Source organism: Notamacropus eugenii, chromosome 4, assembly GCF_028372415.1.
Source record: "Notamacropus eugenii isolate mMacEug1 chromosome 4, mMacEug1.pri_v2, whole genome shotgun sequence".
In the NCBI taxonomy this organism is placed as follows: domain Eukaryota; kingdom Metazoa; phylum Chordata; class Mammalia; order Diprotodontia; family Macropodidae; genus Notamacropus; species Notamacropus eugenii.
In genome coordinates, this window is record NC_092875.1 from 347,840,241 (window position 1) to 347,865,504 (window position 25,264).

General features: G+C 36.0%; 1 long non-coding RNA gene across 1 annotated transcript; it reads left to right on the forward strand.

Annotated features, from left to right (window-relative positions):
* The first annotated feature begins 14,796 nt into the window (after positions 1-14,796).
* On the forward strand, positions 14,797-22,739 carry LOC140501571 (uncharacterized). The gene is made up of 3 exons (XR_011966240.1): positions 14,797-14,940; positions 19,079-19,305; positions 20,240-22,739. It is a non-coding gene; the product is annotated as an uncharacterized lncRNA (long non-coding RNA).
* Positions 22,740-25,264: the final 2,525 nt, after the last annotated feature.

Below are 25,264 nucleotides of genomic sequence, written 5' to 3' on the forward strand. Positions count from 1 at the left end.
TGTGAAAAAATATAATTAAAAACAGAGAGATACAAGAAACTGAGAAGGAAAAAGTTGTTCATTCTCAGTAGGCTGCACTCTAGACCTCTCTATCAAGCCACAGAAACTTCTTCATCCAATAAGGTCACTCCATACTGGAACTCACATATCAGAAATAGTCTCTCATCCTGGGTCCTTTCCCTCTGATTGGATATCTCTCTTTAAAAAGTATCCAGGTCAGTCATTTCTTATTAGGCTATAAATTGTATTTCTTCATTTGCTCCCCTATCTTTCAGCTTTCCTTTTATGTGATGTTTTTCCCATTGGCTTCTAAGACCCCTGAGGAACTGTCCTTCATTTTATTTGGATTTATACTTGCAAAACATAACAGTAGTACCTGCTTGTAGGAAGTACTTGATAAATGCTTACTGATGAATTGAATAAGTGAATGCTTGAAGAAAAACAATGAAGAAATTCTCATGTTAAATTATGAGAGTTCCATGACATACATCTATCTAGGCATTTGCCACATGACCTGTGGAAATATTTAATATTTTCAATTTTCAGTTTTTCAGATGAGTGTGGGCAATGTTTCAAAACTGCACAAGAGCCTTATTAAGCACACACACACATACACACACAAACACACACACACGCACACATTATGAAGGGTATTACCAATACTACAAAAGACCCAACTGAGAAGTCAAAGGACAACCAATTTTGGCACCATATATAAGGAAAAAATTCCCAAACATTTACAAATGTCCCAAAATGGAATGGGATACTTTTAAAGTAGTGACTCTTCTATCACAGGTGACAAATGACAGATAAGAGATTTCTATTTATTGGAGATATAGATAGAAAAGATTCATGCATTAATTAAGAACAGATAACCTCAGGTTTATTCAAGGTCTAGAATGAAGTCTCCATTTTTATTCTTATGCAAAAGAAGGAGGAATTGGCTGGGTGACTATAAAGATAAGGTGATTCAGAACTGGTTGGCTAGTCAGATGTAGAGTATTCACTTGAAGTTAAATATTACCATGAAAGGAGCTTTTTAATGGAGTCCTCTGGGATGTGCCCATTGTTATTTAATATTTTTAGCAATGACTTGGAAAAATTATATTTTTTCACTTAACAGAAACTGCTATTTGAAATAAAATGAGAAAAAAAGAGAAGATGGCAGAGAGCACTCCCTCCAAACTCCTCAAAATGCCTGTAAAAAATAAGCATCTAAATGAATTCTAGAACAGCAGAAGCCATAAAATGACAGAGTGAAACAGATTTCTAGCCCAAAACAATCTGAAAGACTGACAGGAAGGGTGTATTGCACCAGACTCAGAATGGAGAGGAACCCAGCCTGGGCCATACTGACACAGATGGGACTGGAGTAGACCTCAGGACACTGAATTACTAGCAGTTATACTGGTTTCCAGACTTCTCAACCCACAAATGCCAAAGATAGCTTCAAAGGTCAGTGGGAAACTCTCTCATCTGGATGAGAGAAGAATATTGTCTGGCCTCAGCTCTAGCCCCTGCTGCAGGGCAGCAGCAGCCACTGCTGCAGTAGCAGCTATTTCTGCAGCTCTTGGCCTACAGATGGTGAGAGAATTGAGCAGCTGACCTGGGTCAAAGTCCTGCATGGGGTTCCTGAGGTGATGAGGCATGCTGCCATGGCAGAGCTGGTGGTGGCTGTGGCAGTTCCAGGGCAGTTCCAGGGCAGAACAGAATGTTTGTGGTTCCTCACAGACCAGAGTGAAGGCCAAGAGAGGAGCAAACGTCTCTCCTTTGATCATACCACTTTGGAGGAGCTAAGAATTTACAGATCCCTAGAGATATCTCTGAAAACAGCTGAACAAAACCCCTGAAATTTGGGGCACTCCACCCTCCACTTAAAAAAGAGCTCAAAAGTCATGTAATTGGCTGAGAAAATGACCAAAAAGGGGAAAAATAAAACTATAGAAGGTTACTTTCTTGATGTAAAGGTATTTTCTTATGACGAGGAAGATCAAAACATACAACCAGAGGAATATCAAAGCATGCAATTGGAGGAAGATAGCAAGGTCAAGGTTCCTACATTCAATGCCTCCAAAAAAAAATATGGAATTGTGTCAGGTCATGGAAGAGCTCAAAAAGGATTTTGAAAATCAAGAAAGAGAAGTAGAGCAAAACTTGTGAAAAGAAATGAGAGCTATGAAAGAAAATCATAAGAAATGAGTCAACAGCTTGCTTAAGGAGACCCAAAAAAAGGCTGAAGAAAATGATATCTTTTAAAATAGAATGTCAAATGTCAAATGTCAAAAGAGGTCCAAAAAGCCAATGAGCAGAAGATCACCTTAAAAACAGAATTGGTCAAATGGAAAATGAGGTCTAAAACCTCACTGAATAAATAATTCCTTAACAATTTACAATGAAGCAAATGAAAGCTAATGACTTTATCAGAAATCAAGAAATTATAAAACAAAACCAAAAGAATTAAAAAAAAAATAGGAGATAATATTAAATATCTCACTAAAAAAAAAAACAAAACAAAAAACTGACCTGGAAAATAGATCCAGACAAGACAATTTAAAAATTACTGGACTACCTGAAAGCCATGATCAAAAAAAGAGCCTAGACATTATCTTTCAAGAAATTATCAAGGATAATTCTAGAAACCAATGTGACTCTCTATTACATCCAGGATTCTATAAAAAATCTTCTGCTTTTGCATTAAAATCCCTTTGTAACCTATTCCTCCTCCTATTTTTTCCAGTCTTCTTATGCCTTACTCCTTAAGATATACTCTTTGATCTAATGGCATTGCCCTCCTCCATTTTTCAGGAGATACTCCTCTCAGCTCCAGACATTTTTTCTGGCTACTTCTCATGCTTAGAACGCTCTTTCTCCTCATTCATCATCTGTGCCTACTGGGCCTCCCTGGCTTCCGTAAAGTCCCAACTAACATCACACCTTCTATAAGAAGTCTTCTTAAAGCTTTTTTTTTTTTTTAATTTTAGTACCTTTCCTCTTTAATTATTTCCTATTTGTCCTTTATATAGCTAGTTTGTATATATTTGTCTGTTTTCCCTTTCATTAGATAGTGAGCTCCTTCAGGGCAGATATTATTTTTTGCCTCTTTTTATATACCCAGAGTTTAACACAGGGTCAGGCATATAGAAGCTATTTAATAAATGTTATTGATTGGTTGATTTATGGTTTTAAACCTCTAGATTGACTACAAAGCTGTCTTGTTCACCCCGCTGTGTTCTGATCAATGCTCTTTGACTATTCCAAAGTTTCCTAATCTGTGTCTGACCCTGACCTTCAGTAAATACACACACACACACACACACACACATACATACACATATACACATATACAGATATACACACATATACATCATATATATTAGACCCAATAGTTATATGTATATATGTGTATATATATGTATATATATATATATATGTACACACACACACACACACACACACACACACACACATAATCTTTTCTCTGCTTATTTTTATCCCTGACTTGTGGTCTGGATCAGTGCCTGATGACTACATATTTCCTGGCTGGTCTGTCTCTCCTTTCTGCTTGGTGACCTCTACTGGTTTGAAATAAGGAGTGTCAACAAAGCCTTGTCTTACCTATATTCTTTTATTCCCTTTACTTTTTACCTCTATATATTACACCAGACTCAATTAAAAATAAACTTTTCCTTTGTCTTTCCTCTCGTATTTTTATACAAAAAGTGGTTTCTTTTGACTATTTTCATACAACAGATAACTTATACTTTATTTGCCATTAAGTCTTCTTCACTTGTGTGTCAAGAGGTAAGACCTGCATTAAGATCTTTCTTTTCTTGTTTTACTCTTAAAACAAGAATTCTTACACTGCAAATACTGTTCATTTATCTTGTATGACTGAAGCTCCTGCTACCTTTCATTGATTAATTCCTGAGATTGCTTTGGATCTTATATATATCTGCACTTTCATTAAGAAAAGCCTTGATTTGGCTATTTAGAGATGGAATCTACTTATCTTACTACCTTCATTCATTGTCAGCTAGGTATGGAAAAGAACTTAAGTTTGGTTATAGATTAGATGGGCCCTACCAAGGATGTGAATAGGTCATATTTAATAATGTTTTAAAACTAGCAAAACACTTTATATACATTACTTCACTTGATCCAAACAAGGCACATATTGTTATTATTGCCATCTTATAGATGAGAAAAAACTGCATCTCAAAGCAATTAAGTGAATTGCCTGGTCATTAGATCCAAATGTATCATAGTTACCTAAGATAAGATGTCAGGAACCCAGAAAAAATATTGGAATGATCTTGAAATGTCCTTGAAAAGAAGACCAAACCTGGACCTTAGGTGGAACATCAATAGGCAGAAGATACAGGCTATATAAGCAATTGGTCTTAGAATGGTTTGTGTCAGGTCCCAGAGAAAAGTTAGTGGTCAGTCATCAAAACGCATTGGTAAGGGCAATAGATATGATCAGGACTTTGGAATTTGTGGAAAACTTTGGGAGCAAAGCAGGGCACAAGTACCAATGGAACTGGGCAATGCAAAAGGGTATAAATGTATGAGACCTAGGAACTGTAACTACTGCAAAGTGTTTCACATTACTGAGTAAAATAACACCAAATTTTCAGAAATTCGTTTAAATAAACATTTGCAAATGTATTTCTAGTGCCTACCATGTGTAAAACACTGTGTTGTGTTCAGGGCATGCAACTGGAGCACACATTCTGATGGTAAAGATATATGTATGTCTGTGTGTATAGAAGGGCAAAGCATATGGGAGGATAAAGTCATTTAAGATTGCATCCAGGCTTTGCTTTTAGATTGGGACTGAAATTCTCTAATACAAGGTATAAAAGTCACCCATCGAGAGAACTCACTGCTGTCATTGATGTTTTTTCCCTATACCAGGTATGAAATTCCCTTGACAAGGCAAACTCTTTCAAAAGGTTGAATCTTTGACCTGAATTTAACCTGGTATCATTAACTTATCTCTACCTCAGTGACAAAGATTTGGGTAACTATGTCCCAGTTGAAACTCATTTACTGATGATCTTAACATTCAAGCTATCCCTTTTGGGTTTGGTCTTTAAAAGAAAGCTAAAAGATCCATAGAAAAGAGAGATGCTGGAGAAAAATCCAGTGGAGAGAATAGGGGCTACACCTAGAGAGTAGATTTAAGTCCCTGGGGGAAGGAGGGGTGTAGGACAATAGCTCCAGAGATGGAAGCATTATAAAGCCAGTGACAAAGTGATGGATTTCCTAAGCTAATCAGACCTCCTGGTCCAAGAGAAATAAGTCCAGGGTCCTTCTAAGTTTCTGGAATAAATAAAAGGTGAACCAAGGAATAACAAGAACACAGGCCACCAAATGGAATAACCTTCCCTTCACTATAGCTGTGAGTTGTGCAAACCATTCATCACAGAAATACAGAACTTGACAGTTAAAAGGGACATCAGCAGCCCCACAGTCCAAGACTTGGAATATGCCCACATGTAATGTTCACGGTAACATACTTGATGAGTGGTGGTTTCATCTCTGCTTTAAAATCTTCACACAGAGGAAACATCTCTAGGCTGTCTATTCCACTTTCAGACAGTTGTAATTGTTATGAATTTGTTTTCTGCAAAGGTGAATAAATTTGCATTTTCAGCTTCTCCCCATTGCTCCTAGCTCTTCCCTCTAAGGCCAAACGGAACAATTCTAATCTCACTTCCTCATAACAGCACATCAAATATTTGAAGACAGCTCTCTTATGACCACTGAGTCTAGTTATTTCATATCCAGTTATTTCAACTGATTCTTATATGTCATGGCATCAAGGCCCCTCATCATATTCATTACCCTACTCTGGACACTGAAATTTACCAGTATCCTTCCTAAAACTTGACATCTGAACTAAAAAAAAGGTTCCAGATGAAGCCTCTTGAGGACAAAATACAATGCTTTGCTTTGCTTGTCTTTCTGAATTGTCACATTCCGCTACTGACTCATTAAATTTGCAGTCTTAGTACTAAAACTTTTCTTTTTCTTTGTGTCATACTGAATCTTCATTTTGTCAAACACCTCTCAATTACATTTTAAATTATTTTATTTACTTCTTTAAATGTTACCTAATTACAAATAAAACTATTTAATGTTATTTATTTTTAGAATTTTGAGTTCCCAAATATCTCCCTATCTCCTACACTGCCCCCCTCCTTCATAAAGTAAGCAATTTGATTTTTATTGTACATGTGAAATCATGCAAAATATATTTTCATATTAGCCATGTTACAAAAGAAAACACAAACAAGAAAAAACAATAAAGTTGAAAATTTTTTAAAACATGCTTTAATCTATATTCAGCATTTATAGATTATAGATAGAGTTTATCAATTCTCTCTCTGGAGGTGGACATCAATTTTTGTGTATGGGTCTTTGGAACTGTCTTGGGTCATTATATTGATCCGTGTACCTAAGTCTTTCACAGCAGATCACTGTTAAAATATTTCTGTCACTATGTACTGTGTTGTGGTTCTGCTCACTCCATTTTTCCATAAGTTCATATAACTTCTGAAGTTTTTTTCTGAAACCATTCCCCTTATCGTTTCTTATAGCACAATAGTATTCTATCAAACACACCATAAACTGCAAAGAGAAACCCTAATTGTTGGGTTTTGATACCACAAAAAATAGCTACTATAAATGTTTTTATACATTTAGGTCTTTTTTCCTTTTCTTTGATCTCTTTGGGGTACAGATAATAATCATATTGCTCAATCAATGGATATGGAGAGTTTTATAGCCCTTTGGGTATAGTTCCAAATTGTTTCCCAAAATGGTTGGACTAGGTCACAACTCCACCAACAGTGCATTAGTGTCCCAATTTTTCCACATCCTCTCCAGAATTTTTTATTTTACTTTTCTGTCATGTTAACCAACCTGACAGTTGTTTGGTAGTATCTCAAAGTTGTTTTAATTTGCATTTCTCTAATTGGTACTGATTTAAAGCATTTTTTTCATGTGAGTCTTGATAACTTTGATTTCTTATTATGAAAACTGGCTGTTCATATTTTTTGACCATTTATGAATTGGGGAATAACTTGCATTCCCATAAATTTCTCCTACTTTTCTTTGCTTTTGAGAAATGAGGCCTTTATCAGAGGAACTTGCTGCAAAATTTTTCCAAGTTTCCTTTTTTCTTTCTAATTTTGGCTGCATTGGTTTTGTTTCTGCAAAAACTTTAAAAAACAAATCCATGTAAGTGAAATTATTTATTTTTCTTCCTGCAATCCCTTTTTTCTCTTTTTGGTTCATAAACTGCCCTTTTCCATAGATTTGAAGAACACATTTTCCCATGTTCCTTTAACTTACTTATGATATCATCTTTTATACGTAAATTGCTTATCCATTTTGATTTTATCTTGGTATATGGTAAAGTGTTGGTCTAAGCAAACTGCTAAACTGCTTTCTGGTTTCCCCTGAAATATTTGATAAATGATGAGTTCTTACTCCCAAATGTTAGATCTTTGGGTTCATTAAATGCTAGAATAGTACAGTCTTTTACTATTGTGTATTATAAACCTAATCTATATCATTGATCTACAACTCTATTTCTTAGCCAGTACCACAATATTTTGATGATTACTGCTTTGCAATATAGTTTGAAATTTGGTACTGCCAGGCCATCTTCCTTCACTTTTTTCCCCTTTTAATTTCCTTGATATTCTTGACCTTTTGTACTTCTACATGAATTTTGTTACTATTATTTTTTTAGCTCTCTAAATTTTTTTTGGTTGATTTATTGAATAAAACGGAATAAATAAATAAAACTGAATTAACCGAAATTAACTTAGGTAGAATTGTTATTTTTATTACATTGACTCAGCCTATACACAAGCAAATAATATTTCTCTCATACTGTTTAGAGCTATCTTTGTTTGTGTGAAAAATGTTTTATAATTCTAGTCATATAATCCCCAGATTTGTCTTGGCAAATAGAATCCCAAACATTTAATATTATCTGCAGTTATTTTAAATTTCATTTTTCTTTTCATCTCTTCATACTAGATTTTGTTGGTTATAGAAATGCTGATGATTTCTGTGGGTTTATTTTATATCCTGCTACTTTGCTAAAGTTGTGAATTGTTTCAACTACTTTTTTAGTTATTCTCCAGGGTTCTCTAAATGTACCATCATATCAACTCCAAAGAGTTATAGCTTTGTTTCTTCATGGCTTATTTTTATTACTTCAATTTCTTTCTCTTATTTTATAGCTAGCATTTCTAGTACAAAATCAAATAATTTGAGTGATAATGGACATCCTTGCTTCATTCCTGATCTAATTGAGAAGGCTTCAAGCTTATCCCCATTCCAGATGAAGCTTACTGGTGGTAGTAGATAGATACTACTTATTTTAAGAAAGACTTCATTAACTGCTATGCTTTTTAGTATTTTTTTCGGTAAGTATGAGTGTTGTATTTTGGAAGGACTACTTCTTTACCTGTTTTTTTTTGTTTTTTGTTTTCCAGATAGTTTATATAGGATTGGGACTGTGGCTGTTGTTGAATCATTTCAGTTTTCTGACTCTTCATGATTTAAGGTTTTCTTGGCAAAGATACTAGAATGGTTTGCCATATCCTTCTCCAGCTCACTTTACAGAAGAGGAAGTGAGGTAAACAGGGCTAAGTGACTTGTCCAGGGTCACATAGCTAATAAACTTTAAGCTTCAGGAAGATGAGTCTTCCAGATGCCCAGACCAGTGCTCTCTCTATTGCGTTCCTTAGCTGCCCTAGCACTGGGATTAATTGTTTTTTAAATGTTTGATAGAATTCACTTTTGAATCCATCTGGTCTTTTTTCTTAGGGAGTTCATTGATATCTTATTCACTTTTTTCTAAGATAGGGCTATTTAAATATTCTATTTCCTCTTTTGTTAATATGGACAGTTTATATTTTTGTAAATATTCATCCATTTCACTTACATTGTCAGATTTATTGGTATATAATTGAGCAAAGTATTTCCTAATAATGACTTTAATTTCCTCTTCATTGCTGGTGAATCATTTTTTTTCATTTTTTATAGTGATGATTTTGTTTTCTTTCTTTTTTAATAAAAGAATTAACCTATGATTTATCTATATTATTTTTATTCAAAAAAACAGCTTCTAGTTATAGTTATTAGCTCAATAGTTTTCTTACTTTCAATTTTATTCATCTCACTTTTGGATTTCAGGATTTCCAATTTGGTGCTTAATTAGGGATTTTGATTGTTCTTTTTCTGTTCTTTTAGTTGCCTGCTCAATTCAATGAGTTGCTCTTTCTCTATTTTATTGATGTAAGAGTTTGATGTCACTTTCCTGATGCCTAATTCTCTTCAAGAATGAAGGAGGGCAACAATCTATGAACAGTAGCAGCTGCCACACTGGGGAACCAACTCATCAGTTCCAGTTAGGCAATGCTGCTATTTCCTTCCTTCCTCCCTGCCTCCCTCCCTTCCTTCCTTTTCTTTCCTTCCATCCTTCCTTCCTACCCACCTTCCTTCTTTTCCTCTGCCACTTTCCTTCCTTCCTTCTTTCCTTCTTTTTTCCTTCCTTCATATTCTTCCTCCGCCTTCTCCTCCTCTGCCTCCATCCACGTAGGGAGTCATACCCTTATATGTGGGTGGTCTGACCAAAGGAATATAAATTTTGATTGCTTATACCTCACAAGATATCTTGGGATTTGGTGGCTAGAATTTTTTCTTCCATATTTGTTTATTCCATTGTTGTATTTTCAAAATCAAACAAACAAAAAAATAGAAAACCTGAGACAATGAACTCTTTTGTCTCATGTTGTTTTCATTTTTGATTTCTTCAAATATAGCTCTAGAAAAGCAGGCATTGATAAAGCTTTTGGGGATTCGGATGGAGCTACTTGACTGTGCTTTTAGATCCAAATCACTCTGACTCTCACTGACTGGCCAATAACAGGTCCCAGCCCAAACGTCACTTGTTTATTGTTTAGATTTTGATGGTTCAGCGTGAGTATAAATACCGATTTTTTTTTTTTTTATTCTGACCAGAAACCCTGAATGTCTTCCCCTCCCAGACTGATTCTTTTGAGAAGGCAAGCTAGGTCATTTTTTGCCTCAATTCTTGCCTAGTCTTTAATCACCAAATGGGTGTGTTGCCTCAGACAAACTGAGGCCTAGAAAGTCTTTAGCTTACAAAGACCAAGTCCTACCTTTGCATACAGGAGCATCACCAGTGTCCTGACCTACACCTTGCCCACTGGACTCTGAGGACACTAGAGGAGAGAGTGAATCTTATAACTTTGCACATCCCTGTCTCACTTAAATCTATTTCACTTGCAAGTCAAGACATCACCTTCCTGATCTCACTGGTCCTTTCAGAGAATGAAGGACAGACAACAACAATGATATGAGTTTAGTTAAATAAATTTTCCCCTAAATATTGTTTTGGCAGCATTCCATAAATTTTGGCATATTGTCTCATTGTCATTGCTTCTAAGGAAATTATTGATTTTTTATATGATTTGTTCTTTGAACCCTGTTGAATGCCTTATGATTTCTCTTCCACATTTATCGTATTTATGTTTTTCTTTAGTCTTATATTTATTCAACTCTGTTTTCTTTTTCTTCAGGAATTCTTGAAAGTTCTTTATTTCATTAATAAATTTTTTTTCCCTTTTTTCATTTTTTTTTTCCCCTTGAAGCATAGTATTGTTTTGCTGTCTGTAATCCCAGATCTTTTGCATTCTGAAACATTATACTCACTGCAAGCTCTCTGCTCCTTTAGGGTGGACCTACTAGATCTTGTGTGATATTGGTTGTGATTCCATGGAATTTGAATGGTCACTTTCTAACTGCTTGAAGTATTTTCTCTTTGAGCTGGGGGCTATGTAATTTGGCTATAATATTCCTGGGTGTTTTCATTTTGGGATTTCTTGTAGGTGGATTTTTGGTGGATTCATTCAATTTCTATTTCACCCTCCAGTTCCGGGATATTGAGGCAGTTTTACTCAATAATTTCTTGAAATATAAACATTTAGATAACTAGTCTCTTTAATCATGACTTTCAGGTAATCCAATAATTCTTAAATTGTCTTTCAATTTATTTTTCAGATCAATTGTTTATCTGATAAGTATTTCATATTTTCTTCTGTTTTTCATTCTTTTGAATTTGTTTTATTGTTTCTTGATATCTTATGTAGTGGTTAGCTTCCATTTTATCAATTCTAATTTTCAAGGAATGATTTTCTTCAGTGAGCTTTTGTACCTTTCCTGCCTCCCACCCTTTAATTTGGCCAATTCTGCTTTTGAAGGTATTATTTTGATTGGTGAATTTTCTTATATCTCTTTTCAATTATTTAAAAGTGTTTGATAGATAGATAGATATATTCTTTTGCATTTTTTGTGTGTCTTTCACCAGGCTATTAATTGTCTTTTCATAATTTTCTTCCTTTGCTTTTATTTCTTTACCAACTTTTTCCTCTGCTACTTACTCGTGTTTTTTAAATTATTAAAAAAAATTACCAGGAAGTCTTATTGGGATTATATCCAATTCACATTTCTCTTTGAGACCTTGCTCATACTTGTTTTGACTTCATTGTCTTCTGAATTTGTATCTTGATCTTCCCTGTCACCATAGTAGCATTTTATGGTCAACTTCTTTTTGTTGCTGTTTGATCCTTTTCCAGGCTATTTCTTGATTTGGAACATTATTTTAACGTTCCTGGAATGGTAGGGGTGGGATGGGGAGAGGATCTATCTTAAGTTTCAGATTTTCTCATACTGCTGTTTTCAAAGCTAGTTTTATGTATTGGGAAATTTTCAGAGCTTCCAAGATGGCATGATCTGGTGAGAGGTATAGTTATGTTCTCCTGAATTACTCTCTGACCAATACCCAGGAAGAGCCCTGGGCCTCTTACAATTGCAGTAAATGCCTCTCAGGGCCCCTCCTTTTTGGGGACCAGAGATGATTCTCTTCCTTTGCTCCCTGTTTCTTTGGAGCAGGGATTGATACCTCAGGCTTTCCATTTCTTCTTGATTAAAAGTATTCCTCTCAGCCATTGACCTTTGACTCATAGTGAATATAGGCAAAGGAATTGCCAAAGAACATCTGGTCCTGCATCCAAGATGTACCCCTAGCACATAGATATCCTGTAATCTCTGTCTGATTAGTTGTCAAATTCCCTTACCATTTCTGGCTTGAGAACTTCCAAAGCTGCTACTCTTTCTAATAGTTCTATCACCATCACCTAGTCCCACTCCTCTTGTTTCAGCCATCAGACTCTGGACCAAACTCTGCCTTCCTGTGTCACAGATCTTTTTTTTCAGTCTCCTATGTTGTCTTAGGATAGAAGAATGTCTCATTCTGTCCTTTTGTTGGTTCTGCCAGTTCAGAATTCAATTTGAGGCATTATTTTAAAATTATTTGGAGGGAAATGTTGTGAAGCTGAGCTGCTCTGCAATCTTGACTTTACCCCCAACCCTCTATTTATTTATTTTTTCACAAATGCTGTCTATCTTTTTGCCCTCTTAGGGCTGTGAAGTTTTGGGTTTTTGTTTTGTTTTGTACTCAAGTTAAAGGTTTTGTATTTATTCTTACTGAACTTCTTCTTATTTGATTCAACCCAATGCAATAAAACCTATTAATCAAAAATCCATACTAAGTAAAGCTGGGGATCAAGTCTATTAAGTCCAAGTCCTTTTCCATTTTTTGTTATGTAGAATAGACCTACTGAGAAGGCAGGGTTACACAGAAAGAGGATTAGACTACCCAGTAAATCCAACTATCTTCATGTGGCAGTAAAACCTTAACTCACGGGTAGAATTGCAAATTTTGTAGAATATACTGATTCCTCAGAAAGGATAGAGACACACCAGAAAGTTCAAAATTGTTGTTTTAGGTGTTTATCAGATCAAAAATGAGTTTTTGTATTCTTCATTCTAAATAAAGCCCCCTGCATAGCCAATATTATTTCAGTCTTGTATGTTTACATAGCAGTTTAGAACCTCTCTTACTTTTGCGAAGTCTTTAGATATGAGTAAAATCAGATGTTCCCAGGGGAAATCCTGGATATGAAAATGACCCAAAGAGAGATTTTCAAGATATAGCCTTAAGAATATACAGTCAGTATAAACCTTGACTTTTTGTAGGCTATGGGCTATACCCAAATAGTAAAATTTAGGGGAAAATGAGACAGAAATAAAAGGAAAGGTGAATTCAAAGATCAGTGAGGAAAGCGAGATCATTTTCATTGGGGCTGGGGAGAAGAGAAAAGTTTTTAAGATGAAATGACATATGAATTGGGCCTTGATCACGTGGAGGCAGGGGAGGGAAACCTATATATAGAGGATAAGAAATAATTATCCTAGTATGAAGGCCACATGATCAAATGAAATGGAGGTAATAAATCAGGATGGGCATTGGAAATGGAGAATAGTACAGTTTGTCAATAATGTAAAATACATGTAGATAAATAATTAAAATAAGATTGGACAGGTATGTTCAAACTGGAGGGTTGTGGAGGGTTTTGAATGTCAGGGGTGTGTGTGTATGTGTGTGTTCCAGTAAGCAATGAGGATCAAAAAAATTTTTTGAGTAGAGAACTGACATGATCAAACCTGTGAATTAAGTATGCTAATGAGACAGTAATATGTTATATGGTTTGAACATGGGACAGACTGGATAGACTGGAACACCAAAAAGGTAGCTATTTTAATAATAGACTGTAGATGGTGGGTAAATTACTCTGCTTTTATAGCGTTATTAGCAAACTGTTCCTTGAAGAGAAACTGGAAATTATCTGAGACTATTTAAATAATTTTCATCAGTGATAAAGACTATGTTCATGATTTTATTTTGATATGGACAAAATGAGGAGTTAATGTTTTAACAGGCAACTTTTACACATTTTTAAAGTTATGGCCCTATTTATGTTAGAGAAGTATAGAAGATCATTAGTATTCTTCATTCTGTGACAAAGGAACAATTAAAATAATAATAAAGGTATCAGGATATATAACCCTGGGTGGAGCTGTCTTTGACTTTGTAACATACTCATTGCTCAGTCATTGACTTTTTTTTTTTTAAATCTAAGCACTGTCTGGCATATAGGACTGCCTTGTGAACGCATATATAGTGAAGATATAACTACCAACGTACAGAGCATATTACCCAGAAATACCAGTCTCCTGAATTAACTTTGACCTAAAGATGAGTCAGTCTTATTTAGTCCCTTGCTCTTCTTCTAACATCAGTCAACAATTCTAGCATTGTGCTCCAGCCCAGAAGATCTGTCTCTTTATGCTTTATATATGTTGCCTACATATCCTCCAAATGAGAGAATTTGGTTGCTCTATTAGGGCTATTTGCAACAACTAATACCTCGCTGACACCAACACTGACTCTCTTTCATTCATCAGCGTGGTCACATTTTTATAACGCTTCAGAAGGTCCAAGTAAATTTATAAAACATCTACCCAGCTCTTATTTCCTCAAGCATTCTTAAGTCTACTCCTTCCTGCCATCCTTCACTGAATATGTAACCATGATCACCCTGACCCAACTGTGAGGGGCGCTCTGGACCTGGGCCCCCCCTGAGAGGATAGGAGACGCCCAAGGGTCTGGACCTGCTGACGTGGCTTTGCCACGGTGGCACTGCTGACGCGGCATTGCCACCTCAGCATTGGGGCGGCTCTGTGCTGGGCTGGGCTCCGCCCTTAGGGAGGAACTGGGGAGGAGCTTACCCGGAATGGGTAGGATCTGCCAGGAATAGGAGGGCGAGCTCGGGGGAATATAAGGCACAACACGGAAGGGGACGGGGGGACTTCTGGCTGACTATCATGTAATAAAGGTGCTCTTATCCACCTCCGGAGTTCTGCCTGATAATTTCTCCCCCTGATCCCCAAGGGGGGAGCCAGAGACGTCTGAAGACCCTGGGCAGGGTGAGTTGATGCGGTGGTCGGGGTTCTGCCCCTGACACCCAACTATTCCATAATGGCATAGACATCCTCAATGGTCTATACTTCATTCCTGAATATTATCTTTATTGAGAAGCAATTAATAATTCTCAGGTCTGCCTATGGACCTTATATAGTTCTGCCCCTCATCAAATTAAAGACAGAATTATCTTTAGTCCTATCTTCTGGTTATGAGTCATACTTGCATACTCATAACCATCAAACCTAGCACGATATAAGACAATGAGCCTCAACTCCAGGATCAGAACTCTTTGGTTCATTAGAATAGTTACTATTGTCTCTGACTTCTTAGACTTAAATTCCTTGCCTACTTAGACCTAGACTACTTCTCTGATCTTTGCTGCCTTCTTAGCTAATTTCTCTAGAGCTCAAAAATTTTCCTACTTTGCCTAGAGTACTTCATAGAATTTCTCTAACTTAGCAAGACTACTAGTCCTCTCCTATTGCCATCTGTTTCCTGGAAGGAATTGTTCAGTCAACAAAAATATGGGATTTTTTTTTCTTTTTGGTGGAAAGTCATGTGGGTGCTGTGGGGGTCATCTGCTAAAACAAGCTGTAAAGAGAGATTTTGATTCTTCAGAGAATTCAGTGATGTTTACTTCAGTGTTGACGGTCAAAGATCTATCATTACATATATTTTTCTTGAAATTGAAGTCCAAACTCTCATATGGTTCTGGAAATGAAATTTTAAATATCAAATAAAGGAAAAGAGGGTTTCTGCCAATGAGCTTTTATTTTCAGTATATAGACAGCCAAAAATGATTTCAGCACATTTCACATAATTTAATATCTTCACAGCCTGAGCAATTATCCTAATAGCAGGGAACCAGACCCTACTAGTAAGTCTTATCCTCTCTTTGTCAGGCTTGTTTCTTTGATATTGGAATCTAGCTGCATAACACAGGGGGAGATCTAGGGTTTTATTAAAGGGGGATCAGTGGTCTGTTAATCTAATTTAAAAGCATTAAAAGTAATAGAGAAGCATTAATTGATTTGTTGGAAGATTTGTAACCTCTCATCAACCTTAAAGCTTCTCTTTCCCCCTCACCTTTTCTATTTGGATGTACCATAAAAAATGGCAATCTGGGAAGCATTACATACTAAGCATTTCTTCTACTTTGCCAAATATTTCCAATTTAGAGAGATAAGATAGACAGACACACACAGAGAGACAGAGAGATAGAGACACAGAGACAGATAGACACAGAGAGGGAGAAGAGAGAGAGAGAGGACATTCATGTACATCTCATGTATGTAGTCTACCTAAAGACAGCTAGACTGTGTAGTGGATAAGAGAGCTTTTGTGAAATCAGCAAGAATTGACTTCCAATCCTACCTTTGATGCTTAACAAATGTTTGATCCAGTTAGCTTCTTTTGATCTCAGTTTCTTCACCTGTAAAATGGAGTTAATGATTGCACCTATCACATAGTGTTAGAGTACTTACAAAGGCGATCAATCAATCAAAAAATAATTATTACATGTCTAGCATATATCTGGAGCTGTGCCAGGTTCTATGAATATAATAACAAAAAATGAAGCAATCGCTGCTCACAAAGATTTAAAGTTCTTTTGGGAGAGACAAGTACATAGATATGTATGTGCACGTTTATAATACATAAGTAATTGTATAGACAGCATTAAAGTTAATGAATATAAATAAACACAAAAGAGTTAGATACAAAATAGTTTAGGAGCCCTCTAGTTGAGAGTATTAAAAAAAAAGCCTTTACCTTAAAGGTGGTAGGTACATCAGTTGTATCTTAAAGGAAGAGAAGGACTTTATGAGGTCCATGTAAGGAGAGAGTAGATACCAGCGCAGAAGCACAAAGGTGGGATGTAGAGTCTCGGCTTGAGGATTTGCGGGTTGCCTAGCATAGTAGAGACTTGCAGTTGAGAAGACTTGGGTTTAAAAGTCATTTGTCTGACATACACTTGTATTGTTACCCTGAACAAGTTATCCAACCTCTCAATTTTCCAAGAAAACCTATAAAATTATAAATTGTAGAACAGGTGACAATCTCCTCAATAGAAGTTCCCCAAATCATTGAAATCACAGGTTTTCTTTTAAAAATGTAAAACAAGAACCAGTAAAAATGACTTCATCTTTACATTGGTTACACCTTCAGCAGAGTCTTAGAAATGTGATCATCTTGGACACCAGGATAAACATCTTCTGATGCAAACTGTATGTGAGGAGGAATGTACCTTTCTGTTTGGTTTAAGAGGTGCTAAAAGGCATGTCTGAACAAAAATATCCATTCCACACATTTACCACAATGACAGCCCTAATATAGATATTTTACCTTGGAGTTAGTTTTGTGTTATAGTTTCAAATAGTGTCATTGATGAATTTATTTTTAACTAATTATGGTAGAATCTACGTAGGTTTGTCTTACCTCAACTGGCAAGAATTTTAGTTTGTCAGATAAATCCATTGTTATCTGTTTTTCATGGGGAAAAAATAGAAAAACAGTTGTTAAGAAGAACAGTTGAGTTTTGATAAGAAAAAAATGTTCTGGCTCAGGAACAGAATATATTGAGTGAATATATCATGGTCCCACAAACAAACTTCACCTACCACGTTATTTTTGCCAAGGATTAGCTCATTTATTTCTTAAACTTTTAAAATGCATTAGGTCAGATAACATTAAAATGAAGACATTTTATTTATCAATGTAGATCAGCAGCTTCGCAGACTTAAAATCTTGGAGACTTAAGACCCTTTCAAATTCTCAAATTATTGTATTCTAATAGAAAGAACTCAAATATCTAGCATTACCTCCAGATTATGTTGATTATTATTTAATTTTTAATGACATGCTGGAATAACTTGGGTTCCTTTTTCTTTTTTAAATGACTTTTTTCTAAATACCACTTAAATTCAATTCAACAGAATATATTAGTAAAGTTGCTAATAAATTCAAAAGTAAAGGAAGTATTCTTTTCCCATTTCCAACATTATTTTACACACTTCTAGAAATACTAGTGATAACAACAAGACAAGAGAAAGACATATAAGGTATAAAGATAATCAGAGAGGCAACAAAATACCCCATTTGATGATGACATCATGGTTTTAGTAATTCTTAAGGAATTAACTAATTGAAATAATAGTTTCAGCAAAATAGTAAGCTACCAAATTAAACCAATCAAAAACCATGTTACTCTCTAATAATAGCAAAATTTAGGAAGTAATTTGAGAACGGCAAGTACTACTCTAATTACAAATTTTCAGTGTCAATCTATCAAAGCATATTTTTAATTAAAAAAAAAACTATTCCTTAAAGAAATAAACAGTGTCAATATCTGGAGGAACAGTCAGTGCTTATGTAACCAATATGAAAAAACAAGAATTCTACAATAAGAATTTATATATTTAATGCTATGCCAAACAAACTATGAAACAGATTCTTTATAGAATGAGATAAATGAATGAAAAAGCAGTCTATTTATTGATTGGTTAGCTGAGTAGCTGCTTGATAACTAAATTCATATGGACAACTAATACAAATGAGAAATAAAGATAAGAAGGAAGATTTGTAATTTGAAATTACAAATTTCAAAGCATATTATAAAGTAGCAATCACCAAAAATTTTAGAGATTGGTTTAAAAAAATAAAGAAACAGAAAATTTGAACAATAGGACAGACTAGAAGAAGAAGAATCAGTCTGACAACTTAATAACGTAGTGTTCAATAAGACTGAATATATAAATTACTTAGGAAATAAATCCCTATTCATTAAAAACTTCTCAAAAAACTGGAAAGCACTCTGGCAGAAATTGCACTGACCAACATCCTACCACATTCCATAATAAATTCAAAATGTATATGTGAAATGAATAATAATGTCATACTCTTAAAACTAATTACAAAGGTATCTGACCAAAGAGTTTTTAGTAGCTATGGAAGGGGATGTGAATTCTTAACCTGACAAGGGATAAAGGCAATTTCAAAAGTTAAAATAGATAATTCTAGTTAAAAGAACTTGTAAAACTGGGGGGTGGAGCCAAGATGATGGAGTAGAAAGATTCACATACTCTAGCTCTTCCCCCATATCCCATAAAATACCTGTAAAGAAAGACTCTCAACAAATTCTAGAGCAGCAGAAGCCAGAGAATGATGGAGTGGAGGAGATTTCCAGCCCAGGGTGACCTGGAAGACCAACAGGAAAGGTCTGTTGCACTGGATGCAGAGTGGAGCTCAGCCCATCCTTGGCCATACATGCTGGGAGGATCAGGACTGGAGGAGGCCTCAGTGGCAGAATCCCCAGCAGCAGCAGAGGTTCGCAGATCCCTCAACCCACAGGCAACAAAGGCACTTCAAAGGTCAGTGAGAGAGTTTTTTCACCTCGGTGAAAAGGGAGCAGGGTCCTCCCCTAGCTCTGGCCCCAGGCAGCAGCAGCAGCAACAGGGAGTGGCCATGGCAGGCATCAGCCATCCTCCATTGCTGGAGCCCTCAGTGTAAAGCCCCTGGAGTAACTGAGCAGCTGATCTGAATCTCAGCCTTAAGCATGGTCCTGGGGTAAGGAAGAGTGCTGGCATGGCAGAGCTGGAGACCATTGAGGAGTAAACTCCTCTCCCTTGATTGTCCACCTTGAAGGAACTGAGATCTTATAGGTCCCCATAGTATACTCTACTCTTGACAAAGGACCCAAAAGTCAAGTAACCTGGCTGGGAAAATGCCCCAAAATGCGTAAAAAAATAGGACTATAGAAGGTTACTTTCTTGGTGAACAGGTATTCTCTCTCATTCTTTTGGATGAGGAAGAACAATGTTTACCATCAGAGGAAGACATAAAAGTCTAGGCTTCTGCATCCAAAACTTTCCAAAATAAATATACAATGGTCCCAGGCCATGGAAGAGCTCAAAAAGGATTTTGAAAATCAAGTAGGAGAGGTGGAGGAAGAACTTGTAAAACTTTTGCACAAACGAAATTAACATTTAATATATGAAAAGAAAACCAGACAACTGTGAAAATATTTTATATCAAATATCTCTGATTGAAGATTTGATATCTAAGATAACTAATAGAAATCCATAAGACCAAAACTGATGAGACCCCAATAGAGAATGGATCTTCTAAAAAGGATTTTATATCTAACATAACTAATAGAAAACTGTAAGGCCAAAATCAATAAGATCCCAATAGAAGAATAGTCAAAGGATAGGAGAAAACCATTCTCAGAAAAGAAGAATAGCAAATTCTTAATAGTCATGTGGAAGAACTCTCTAAATCTCTTCAAAATTCTCTGTTAAACAGGATGCTTCTTGAAGAGGAGGAAGAGGAGGAAGAAGATACAGACAGAAATCTAGATAATGTAAAAACAAAAAATATCAATGGAGAGTATTTCAAATTAAATTCAGTTCAACAACTATTCATTTAGCACCTACTATGCAAATTATGCTTTTGTAGTCACTGAAATTACAAATATAAAACTGGCATTATGCCTACCCTCAGGGAACTTTTAATATAGGAGAGAAATGAGGCATACACAAAAATAAGTTAGAATATGATTGATAAAGTATGTCACCCAAATGGTGAGAGAACATGACTTACCTAAATTAAAATAAATAATATATTTTATTTTCCCCCAATTACATGTTAAAAATTTTTTAACTTTTATTTTTAAGTTTTAAGTTCCAAATTCTATCCCTTTCTCACTCCCTCCATCTTCTTCCCCATCACCAAGATGATAAGCAGTCAGATATAGATTATACATATGCAATCATGTCAAACATTTCCATGTTAGTAAGTTTGTACAAGAATACCCAAAAGAAAGAAGAATGAAGAAAAGAAAATGAAAAACAGCATGCTTCAGTCTGTATTCAAACAATATCAGCTCTTTCTCTGGAGGCAGATAGTATGCTTCATCACAAGTATTTTGGAATTGTCTTGGATCATTTAATTTCTGAGAAGAGCTAAGTCTATCACAGTTGTCCATATAGTGCTGCTGCTAGTGGATACGATGTTCTTCTGGTTCTGCTCATTTTACTTTGAATCCCTTGATTTCCAATTTCTTAGCTACCACAAAAATAACTGCTATAAAGATTTTTTCTACAAATAAGTCCTTTTCTCTTGGTTGTCTAAATTTAAATTTTTTTTTCTGGTGCCTAACACAATACTCTGCACATAGTATTCATTGTATCTTTGCATAAATGGATCACTAGAAATGTAAATTTAAGAAGATCAGACTTGACCAGGGAAGATGATGGATTCTGGAAATGTTGATTTTTCAGTACAAGTGGAACATGCAGGTGGAAATAGCCAGCAGGAAATTAGAAATAGAGACCAAAACTTGGAAGAAATTTCAGGTAAAACGATAAAATTTGAAATTATCTGAATCAAAGTAATGATTCAAGCATTTAAAAATAGATGTGATCACTAATGGGAAGGACATAAAAAGAGAAAAGGCCAAGGGCGAAATTTTAGGGTACTCCCACATTTGGGGAATAAAAAGAGAAACCAGCAGAAGATCAAAGAATGTTGGTCAAAGAGGTAGGAAAATTACCAGGATAGAAAAATTTCACAAAAGTGAAGATATGGGAGAATGTGGAGAAGCAGTGGTGGTAAACAATATTATGCTATAGAAAAGTAAAGGCAGATAAAACTGAAACAACCACTTGATTTTCATCTGGAGATCATAGCATAGTGAGAAGAGAAGTCAGTTTGCAAGAGGTTAAAGGGGTAGATGGTCAGAAACTGGAGAAAATAAGCATAAACTATTGGTTATTTTAAAAAATTTTGGCAGTGAAGGAGAAAAACTAAGATGAGAGTTTGAGGATGTGGTAGGATCAAGGATTTATTTTTAGGGTATGCTTCTAGGAGTATTTTAGGCATGCTTCTAGCATAGCTCACATTAGATGACCTCAATCTTCCCAAGGAATAGACAAGTACATCTACTTAGAAAGAGACAGGGGTGAGGAAATGAATTTGGGGGAAAATGTTTGGAACAGATGATGTGAAAAGTAGTGTGGGTATAGTCAAACTAAGTTGAAGAGTTGGAATCAAGTTTCTAATCAAGTTGAGTAAACAGCTGATGAAACACAAAGATGTAGACAGTGAACTAAGTCATAATAAAGCATCAGAGGAGTGAAAAGTCATGTACTATGCTGAAACTCAAAACCCAACACAATGACTGGCACATAGTAGGCATTTAATAAACACTTGTTGCCTGTTTGATAGACTGACATTAAAAGAAATAGCTATAGGTTTGCTAGTTAAGTTCAATTTTGACATAAAACTTATGGGGGAAGAGGACTTAATATATTTAGCATATTTTTGTATTTTTCAAGCCCTCAGAACCAAACCTAACCCTGAGTTACAAAAATTTAAGCTATTTCTTGGGCCCTAGTCCTGCTGTGGTCAGAGAATTGTAATAATTAAAGGGTTTAGGTTAGCAGTGTATCATTAATGTATCTTTGTATAATGGGAAGATTTTTCCCATCCATTAATAGGCCCATGTGGTCTGCTTGAATCACATGGAAGCCTGAGTCATATGAGTCTGTGATGGAAGGAGTTCACTGAACAGGTAAAGCAAGAAGGGTGGAGCAAACTGAGAGGAATTTGGACACAGCTGTTAGAGCTGAGGGAGAGAGGGGAAGCAGGCAGCGAGCTGTGAGTGTTCTTTTGTGGGAAATGCCTAGTGAGGGAAGGCTTGGGGATAGTGGTGCCCTCTGTATTGTTATTGTGTACAGATTTCTTTGTTGCTTTGGTGGATTTGGATTTCTGGTGTTTAAATAAATGTTTTGGTTCTGTCATCCATGTAGAAAGTCTGTTATATTTTGCGATTTAGAATTACATGGGCAAATTCATAGACGCCATAGGTGCTGTGGATATCCCATTGGTGCTACAAGCAGGAAGAAGAAGAAATTCCACATGTAAGGGTGGGTCTGTGGTCTGTCATCAAGGAACTCAGCTGTGAACCAGGAAGAACTGTTGACAAAAGACACTAGACCTCCCCCACCTCCTGCTTAAGGGTTACAAATCTTATAATTGAATCTTTAAAGTAGAAAAGTCTTTAACTAATCCTAGGCTAAGGGTGACTGCCATTGTCAAAACATAATAGTGGTAGTCATACTAGAAAAAAAGTACCAGGATACTCTAGAGATTAAAAGATCACAGTAAACATCTTGCTAAGCCAGAGGTTACAGGTGGTGGAGACTGCAGCTTACCACTGAATGTAAGCCCAGGGGAGACCAACAGATCAATATGACTATTGGGATAACCTGCTATATGAAGAGCTCAGTGATGCAGGGTCCTGCCTGCCCAGTCTGGCAGCAGCAGCCATCTTGCTAAGTGAACTGTCTGGCTAACCCGGGTAAGGGAGCCTAATTAAGAATGAGTGCTTTAAAAGAATCAAGTGCAGGTGAACCCTATGAAGAGCTAGACGAGAGCTGGGGACCCTGCAGCCCGAGACCACACGTGGCCCTCTAGGTCCTCAAGTGAAGCCCTTTGACTGAATCTGAACTTCACAGAACAAACCCACTTAATAAGAGAATATGTTTTGTGTAAAGTTTGGAATCAGTCAAAAAGCTGCTTCCAAGGACTTAGAAAACCACATATGTCCTTGATGCCTCAGGTTCCCCATCCTGAGCTAAACTACACTACTAACTAAGCAGCTCATTCATGACCAATATTGAAGTCCCATTCTAAAATTAATAGTTCTAGGGCTTCCTCTTCTGAGAAGGATAAGACATCATGGTCCTACTGTTCTAGAGTTCTGAGTTGCCTTGACCATAGATATTCCCCAAATACGTACCACACTATCATTGTACTTCATATACACAGCCATTGTTCTTCTCATCCAGGGATACTCTGAATATCTTTATAGGAGACTGGGCTCTAGGTGTTTGGAGAAATTCTTTGCAATTATTTTTCTTGCCATTCCATTTGAGTAAATATCTTTTCTAAAAGATATTCCTCATATACACTAGGATGTATACCTATCAAGCAGTCCATTCCCCTTTTGGGCAACACTAATTGTTAAGGTATTTTTCCTTATGTTGAACCAGAAATCTGCCTCTGTGTTCCTTTTGTCCACTGATATTAGATCTGCCCTTTGGGACCAAGTAGAGTAATCCTAATCCCTTTTCTAAACATTTGAAGAAAGTTGTCATGAGCTTCCTTGGTCTCTAGATCCATCAAGTCATCCTTAGAGAACATGGTTTTAAGTTTCCTTAAAACCCTTTTTTGGAGATTCTTAATCTACATGAGTCCTAAAATCTGTTGTTCAGAACTAAATACAGTATTCCAACTGTGATCTGGCCAGAGGAGACTGCAGTGCCACTAGCTGCAAACTGATGTTGTCATACCTTACTATTCACTTGGGTTATAGGCATCAAAATAAGTTATCATCAGTCATCTTTGCCCTTTGAAATTTAAATTAGCTGATTAACCCCTGCTCCATGTTTTCCATTCCTCAGATCCTTTAACATGGAGAGAATGTAGTCTGAATAGAATAGCTGTAGTAGCCCATGGGGAAAGAACTCATCTTATGGGCTGTAGTATGCAGTGGTCATAACATCAACTCCCAGATTGAAATCCAGCCTACTCCTGTTTTATGGAAGGGGAAAAGAGGAAGGGAGGATTTGGCTAATGCCTTGGCATAGACTGTTTCAGGAGTCTTCAGCACATAGCATGCCAAAGTGTTCTGTTGTGCAGAATAATCATTTTGTAGCACTTTGGTAACAGTCATCAATGAAAAACTTGATTGAGACTTGATCCCTATGGAGAGTATAGAAAAACAAGTCATTTTAACATGTGTAGGAAATCAAACATATCTTTGTTTACCAGTGGATTTAAGCAAGAGAATGTTGGGCTTAACCCAAATGACTATGATTAATTTTGACAAGAGCTCTAATTCATGAATTTGCTTATTGTTCTTTCCTTCTTCGTATTGCAGACAGTATACAAATATACACCCATACACCTTTCTCTTTTTATATGTATTATCCTTATTTCTTTATATTGATGATCTTTCAAGACAAGAAAATTCATATGCCTAGAATAGATTAGATTTGCCTTGCCAAAAGGCAAGGGGATGGACCAGATATAAACTGTTAAGTTCTCCTTTAGATTTATAATTCTTTCATTTCATTTTAAAATACAAGTACAATTTATATATACATTCATCCAACAAGCATTCATCATTCACCAACAAGGTACAAAGTGCCATGCTGAAGGTGATCATAGTGCATTCTGTTACATAATTTAAACACAAAAATGACTGCAAATTTATCCACTCATTGGAATGTGGTTAGAACACTTCCCTATTTTTTTGGAGCT